General features: G+C 42.1%; 1 pseudogene; it reads right to left on the bottom strand.

Annotated features, from left to right (window-relative positions):
* Positions 1-1,538: 1,538 nt before the first annotated feature.
* LOC114903497 lies at positions 1,539-2,493 on the bottom strand (annotated as a pseudogene).
* Between the last annotated feature and the right edge of the window lie 4,969 nt (positions 2,494-7,462).

Below are 7,462 nucleotides of genomic sequence, written 5' to 3'. Positions count from 1 at the left end.
CGGGCTCAGTAGTTGTGGCTCACGGGCTTAGTTGCTCCGCAGCATGTGGGATCTTCCCAGATCAGGGCCTGAACCCGTGTCCCCTGCATTGGCAGGCAGATTCTTAACCACTGCGCCACCAGGGAAGTCCCTGTACGGTATACACTTCTCATCACCCGTCACATTTTGTTTTAAAAACAGAACGTTTTCATTACATTTAAGTAGAGAATCACATGTGGAAATGCGGTCAAGAACGTTTTTTTCCCTTAACCCAAACATCAAATCAATGAACATATGCAAATGATTTTCAACGCTTGATTTGTATATTTTGAGTATGTCGGCTATCTCCCACATGGTATAACGTTGATTCTTCTCAATTAATGTCTCGATTTGATTGCTATTGACTTCAACTGGTCTACCCGACCAAAGAGCATAATCCAGCAAGAAATCTCCAGCACCAAACTTCGCAAACCACTTTTTTTTTATGCATAAATATAAAAATATTTTATTTCAGATGCTTACACTTTTAAGGTACTCCCTAGAAAGGGATGTCAAAAAAATATTAAATAAAAGAGGTTTCAAACTTTGTTAGGCTATGATTTGAGGGGGAAATGACTATTGATGGTTACATAGCTGGAAATCTTTGTGGTAATAAGCATAAGCTAACTTCAATAAACTCACTTTTCCCAGAATCCATTGCTGTGAAATTGTACATTGTTGTTATTTTCAAAGGCTATTCAGCTTTGACTGATATGCAACAAGCAGTTACTGAGCATCTGCTATATTGCTTATTGTGTAGTCTAGTTAATTTGTCTGTAGCAAAAACAAAGCCACAGATGACCTTATCTCTTCCACTGTGTGTGTGTTCGTTTGAAGTTGTTTGTATATTCTTTTTTTTTTTTTTTGCTGTACGCGGGCCTCTCACTGCCGTGGCCTCTCCCGCTGCGGAGCACAGGCTCTAGACACGCAGGCTCAGCGGCCATGGCTCACGGGCCCAGCCTCTCCGCGGCATGTGGGATCTTCCCGGACGGGGGCGTGAACCCATGTCCCCTGCATCAGCAGGCGGACTCTCAACCACTGCGCCACCAGGGAAGCCCTGTATATTCTTGATTAGTCTGTTTTTGAAGCAGCTTGGAAAAGTCTCATCTACTTTTTAGCATTTGGTTGCTTTTATAAAGCATCTTAGAAAGCAGACATAGCACTCCCAGGTCTGCCAGAAGTATTTCTTCTCTGAAGACTCAATTTCTTCCATTGTTTAAAAAAATTTTATTTATTTTGCCACGCTGAGCAGCAAGTGAGATCTTAGTTCCCCAACCAGGGATCGAACCCATGCCCCCTGCAGTGGAAGTGTGGAGCCTTAACCATTGGACTGCCAAGGAAGTCCCAAGACTCATTTTCTTGAGTGGTATTGCTTTGCTCATGCACTGAAGACTTCTGGTAACAGAAATGGACCAGAGAGTTTTAAACAGTTCTACAGAAATTGCACTTTGGTCTCTAGACTTCGTTGTCCTTGGGAATTGGAACTGTCACCTGGTGTGCATTCCTCATAACAGATTATCTTAAAACAGAAATGGTAGGAAAGCTTTCCTGTGCTTCGGGTAGGAGATGAATTTGCTTTTGTAGAATTTGTGGCTGAGGAAAGCAGACAGGGCCTGGTTGAAGAAGACATATGTTACCACGAGCCACCAAGTTAAGTTGTGGAAACCAGAGGTGACAGCCATGAAAATGTAGAGCATCAGCTCTGCCAAGTAGTTAGGGGAAGAAACGTATTCAAACCAGCCTCCAAAAGGGATTCGGTGGTTACAGTGAATGACCACTCCTGCTTTATTTTTCCTGAGATTGCCGAGAATGACATGACACTTATACTGATAGACGACCAGATGAACATCATCATTCCGAGGATATGGAACCACCGAGCTTGCATCAAGAGATTTTTCCCTATCACATAGACATTCCTGCCGTCCATTGGCACTTGGCTCAACAGAGTTAGGCCAACAAGGACATAGTAGACAAGTCCAAAACAGTACTGCACGACGTGAATCATGGCATTGGAGAAGACACTGACATAGAAGCACTCGAAGAGTCTTCATAGGCTGTGTAGCCACAGAAACACTAGTACTAAGAACGCAGACAACGCGAGCTCACCCCCTCGGAATTGCGCAGCCCCAAGAATTCTGAGTAAATGATGAAGCCAGTTTGGAAAAGGTGCTCCCACAAACAGAGACTGTGAGTAAGGCTCCAAAGCAGGAAGCCATTCCACAGCACTGAGATGATATAGAAGTGAGAAAAATACCTCTTGGGGACATCAAAGGCCCGACAGGCGGCCGGTCGCGACGGCCCCCCTTCCTTGGTTTTTCCATAGCGGATCAGGTCCTGGAAGAGCGCACAGCCCGGAAGCAGGCCGGACGGCACGAGCTGCAGCAGTAGGGTCAGCAGGAAGGCCGCGGCCAGCGTGAGCCACAGGGCACGCAGCGGATTCAGCGCCGAAAGTTCGGCCCCCGCCCAGGGAGCCATGGCCGGCGCGCCCGGCGTCCGCGCTCCCCGTGCCCTCGCCACCCGTTGGCGGAGGAACGGCCACTCAAGCGCGGCGCGCCGGGCTCAGCCCCACAAACCACTTTTGACACGTTCGATCGGTCACAGCACTTCTCCATACACTACACAAATCTTTTTTTGCATTTCGGTTGCATTTTTACCTTTCTTGAAATAATAAAGCATAATATGCTGAAAATGTTGCTTTTTTTCTTCCGTCTTCAATATTAAAATGGCTACACAAAAATACACCAAATTTGATGTCTTTTTTCAAATGCACGTGGATATGATAGATGTCACATACAATCTAACAAAACTATTATGAATGAAGTTAAAGACAACTAAGTGCTACTACAGCCATCTTACAGAAAAAACCGAACCTTTTGGCCAACCCAATAGATGTTTTGTGCACTGGGGTTGTGAGTATAATTATATTTTTGCTTTATTGTTATAATATTGTGGTGTTATCAAAAGCTACAACTATAAAACAATCCTTACCACCTCTCAGGTCTTTGTAAACAGAAATGTTAAGAATGGTAAAGTGCTTTTATTAACTGATTTGACATGGTTAAACCTGAAATTTAATCCATATTAGACATATTATGTTTTCATTTAAAATAGAAGTACTATTTCTTATGGTTTATCCCTCACTGCAACTAACCTAGAACCTTACAAATAAACTTTTTGATTCAATCTCTTGTTCAATGCATTGTAGTCCTTCTATATTTTTATTTCTTGTTCCCTCCTGTCTTAGGTAGCATTTATTGATCACTCTTCCTATATTCTAATTTAAATAAACTTTCTCATAGAGTCCTCATAATCTTTATTGATAGTATTATCCCAGTTTTTCTGGGTCTTTTTTTTTTTTTTTTTTTTTGCGGTATGCGGGCCTCTCACCGTTGTGGCCTTTCCCGTTGTGCGCAGGCTCCAGATGCGCAGGCTCAGCAGCCATGGCTCACGGGCCTAGCCGCTCCGCAGCACGTGGGATCTTCCCGGACCGGGGCACGAACCCACGTCCCCTGCATCGGCAGGCGGACTCTCAACCACTGCGCCACCAGGGAAGCCCTGGGGTCATTTTTTAAATTGAGGTATAATTGATACATATTAGTTTCAGGTGTACAACCTAATTATTTAACATTGTATATATTGCAAAATGATCACCACAATGAGTCTAATTAACATGTCATGTGTTATCTCAATCTAACAGATGAAGAAACTAAGGCTCAGAACAGTTCTATGTCTTGGCTGCAATCACAGTCCTCATAGGTTTCAGAGCTAGAGTTGGTACTCAAGTCTGATTGCAAAGCCTGTGCTCTTTCCACCGTATTTACCATTGTCCCCTCTACATTTGGCAGAAAGAGTGGGAAAAGTGTGAAACAGTCATCAAAGGGAATCAAATAGAAAATTAACCAAGGATAAATTTCCTGAAGGCCAATGGCCCTTTACATTATGGTAAAATTCTACATGATCAATACACTTTATTCTCATTTCTTGGTCAAGTACTGCTTCAAAAAGGTATGCATATGGGGCAGATATGGAGTGAAGGGAGAATATTGCAGGCATAGAGAGCCCCCCAAGCAAAAGCACAGACCAATATTCGACCAGCATGACTGGAGACAAGGTGAGTGGCTTGGTTTGGCAGGAGTTATTGGACTTCAAGGTAGGTGTTGCCTAGTGTCTTCCAACCCCACGAAAGGACGTCTGAGAAAGTCAGAGAGACAGATTCTGAGATTCCTACACAAATGTTTAGGTCCTGGAGTGCCAAACGGGAACTCTTCTTTTCTGACACCAAGATTCCTCAGTCTGGGGTAGAGTCTTACACTCGTGGCTGTCAGGACTATCCTTCTGAATCACCAGAGATTTGATTGCTGTCAGACCTTCCTCACTTCTAATTTCTTATTCAGCTACCCACCTTTTTCTCCTGTTCCTGGGATTCTTTCCCTCAGACTTCCAGGACCTTCCCCCAGTGGGAAAATTTCACAGTCAAATAGCCACTGTTGATGCAGAACTCAAGAACTTCAGGAGGCAAAAACTGTCCTGGGTCAGGTCAGAGCTAGAAACCTCACAGCTTTCCTAGAAGTGCCATAAACAGGCACTAGGACCATCTCAAGCTCAACCCAGGGAGCTGCTTAATTTGATCAAACATGCTAGATTATAAGCTACAGGAGGGCAGGGGTGTTGGTTCTGTGCCTAGAACAAATAAAGTGCTTATTTATTGTTTAATTTTTATTAGGATTTATGTGGGTTATGTACTAGATTATCATAAAAGTCCAAAAGCTCAGCTCATGGTCATGGTTTCTATATCCTTGAAGAATGCTTTTCTATTTCTGTTCTTGGTGACTTTCAGCAGCTGTTGTTCCAGATCACAGTGGAAGCATAAAGGGCCCAGTTTAATTTATATATCATTAATTGTGAATGAGACAATAAACAAATTACGATTTTCACCAGCTGATTTTTATCAGAACCCAGCTATCTTCCTAATTACTACCATGTTCTCTCCCTCAGTTGCTCTTATCCCATTTCTGTCCCCTACCCTAACTGCCTACCTCTTCCTGATTTCTTTTCTCTCTTAACTACCTAGAAGATAAATTTGCCATATTAAAATTAAAATGTCAGTGTTTGCAAGGCACTGCAGGGAACAGAGAGAAGGATAAAGTGCAAGCCATGCCCTCAAGTTCAAAACGAGGAAGGGGAGACAAATAGGAACAAAAGTATTTTAAGAGGCAGAACCTATAAAATATTGAGCACAAATAATATGATTAATTCAAAATAGGGATAGGTGAAGGAAGGCTTACTAGAAAGTGGACATTTGAGCTTTTAAAGGAAGGGTTAGATTTTGGCAAGCAGAGATGGCAAAGGCATTCAAGTAGAAACAATGAGAATAAATCTGTGGAAAAACAAGGCAGTCTGAGGCATTTGGATTATAGGAATGTTAAAGATAAAGCTGAAAAAGATCCAGAAAATAAGGAATCACGGAAAGTTTTTAAGAAGGATAATGACCTGGTTAGAACTTTGTTTTAGAAAGCTGACCCCTGGAGGCAGCACGAAGAATGGACTATGGAAAAAGTTTCCCCAGGTGAGACGTAACAAAAATCTGACTTGGATGAGTGTAGAGAATAAAAAAATGGAAACAGGTATGAGAGGCATTACTGGAGAAATGAGAGAACCTTGATAAATGACTAAATATGGATGACAAGGGGAAACAGCTGCAAGGTAACTTAAAAGTTTTGAGTGGTTAGGTTAAAATTTTCTTTCAAATGTTACCCCAAATAAGTAACTTTCAATGCTAATTTCTTTGGGGGTAGGGGCAGGTCACTTTTCTGACAAAAAGAAAGACTTTTCTCTGCCTTGCTTGCATCCATCTTGACCTACTACTTTCACCTTGACCAATATGTAACCGTTATCTAGCCCATGAAGGTAACCTGGTTATCTGTTGCTGGCTGGGCAGGGTGCATGGGTATGTCCCAGTCTAGGGCCTGTAAGTCTGCTCAGTAGCAGGGAGACCCACAGAGGTAGAAAGAAAGACCTTTCTAGTACCTTCATGAGCCTCCACTCAAAATGAGTCTCTAAAATCTGGACCTCAAGCTTGCAGATTATTCAAGTTATTTTTGTTTTTTGTTTTGTTCTTTTAATCTACTAAATGCCTTGTATAAGCAAGAGGGCATTAAAAACTAGGTCCCTGCCCTCATGGTGCTTGAAATATAAGGTCCATGAAAGGATAACAATATAATTTACTCATCCTTAGAAAGTGAGTAAAAAAGTAAAAGTTCTGTTGAGGATAATAAACCATTGACTCAAGAGTTTTAATATTATGCTGTTCGATTATTCATGCATTTCCTGTTCTCTGTTATACCAGATAAACATTGTAAGACACTCTTAATTTTTGTATCATATCCTAATGAGCTTTGGTGGAATCTTGAGGAGGTACAGAATGCAGAGAACGTCCCAATTGGCATATCAAGCTGGCTTTTCAGTAACTGCCCCCATTCTGGGCTAAACTGTGCCTGTGGGGTGTGCAGGCCTACTGGGACATGACAGCCAATCCCACTCTCACACAGATGGTAGAGTGCAGACTGTGTCTCATTTCCCTTCAGTTTGTATTCCTTTTTCAATTTGTTCTTATTCTTTCCATTTCCACACCTTTCCTTTAGGAAACCTGTGCACCCTTGGAAAATACCACCATTCCAAGACCTAACTCATTAGCATGAGTGAGTTCAGGTTAATTCCATACTTTTTAATGCTCAGGCCACAGCCAGAGTGATGATTACTTATAGGTATCATATTTTGAGGAATGTTTATAAACTGGAAATATCCAGAAAATGGTGACAAGAATAGGTAAGAGGCTTAAGATCCAGTCTAAACAAAAGGGTTCTAAGGATATTCCACTTTGAGAAGAGACAAATAAATCAAGATGGCTGTCCTATAGTATCTGAAGAGCTAGCATATAGCAAGAAACCAGACTTATTTTTACATTGCTCCAAAATACAGAATAGGACCCTATGACTTATAGGAACATCTACCAAAGGAACAGAATTATTTTTAAGAATTAATGATTTTAACTGTTTACAAAAGAAACGTACTTCTTCAGTAAGTAGTGACCTCACCATCCCTGGAAGAATATAACCATGGGCATAATTGGATTAGTCAGGGTTCTTCAGAGATAGACAGATAGATAGGGAATTGGCCCACATAATTATGGAAGCTAACAAGTCCTACAATCTCCAGTCTGCAAGCTGGAGACTCAGAAGAGCCAATGGTGTAGTTCCAGTCCAAGGCTGGTAGGCTAGCAACCCAGGAAGAGCCCACGTCTCAGTTTGAGTGCAGAGGCACTCAGAGAGAAAAACAATGTCCCAACTTGAAAGCAGTGAAGAGGAGAAATTCTCCCTTACTCATGGGGTGTGGGAGGAGGAGAAGAGAGTCTTTTCGTTCTATTCAGGCCTTCAACTGATTGGAT

The sequence above is a fragment of the Monodon monoceros genome, unplaced genomic scaffold, assembly GCF_005190385.1.
Source record: "Monodon monoceros isolate NGI ecotype Baffin Bay Population unplaced genomic scaffold, NGI_Narwhal_1 Super_Scaffold_21, whole genome shotgun sequence".
NCBI classification, from domain to species: domain Eukaryota; kingdom Metazoa; phylum Chordata; class Mammalia; order Artiodactyla; family Monodontidae; genus Monodon; species Monodon monoceros.
Note: the sequence above shows the minus strand (reverse complement) of the source record. Positions and strands in the feature narration are given on the sequence as shown.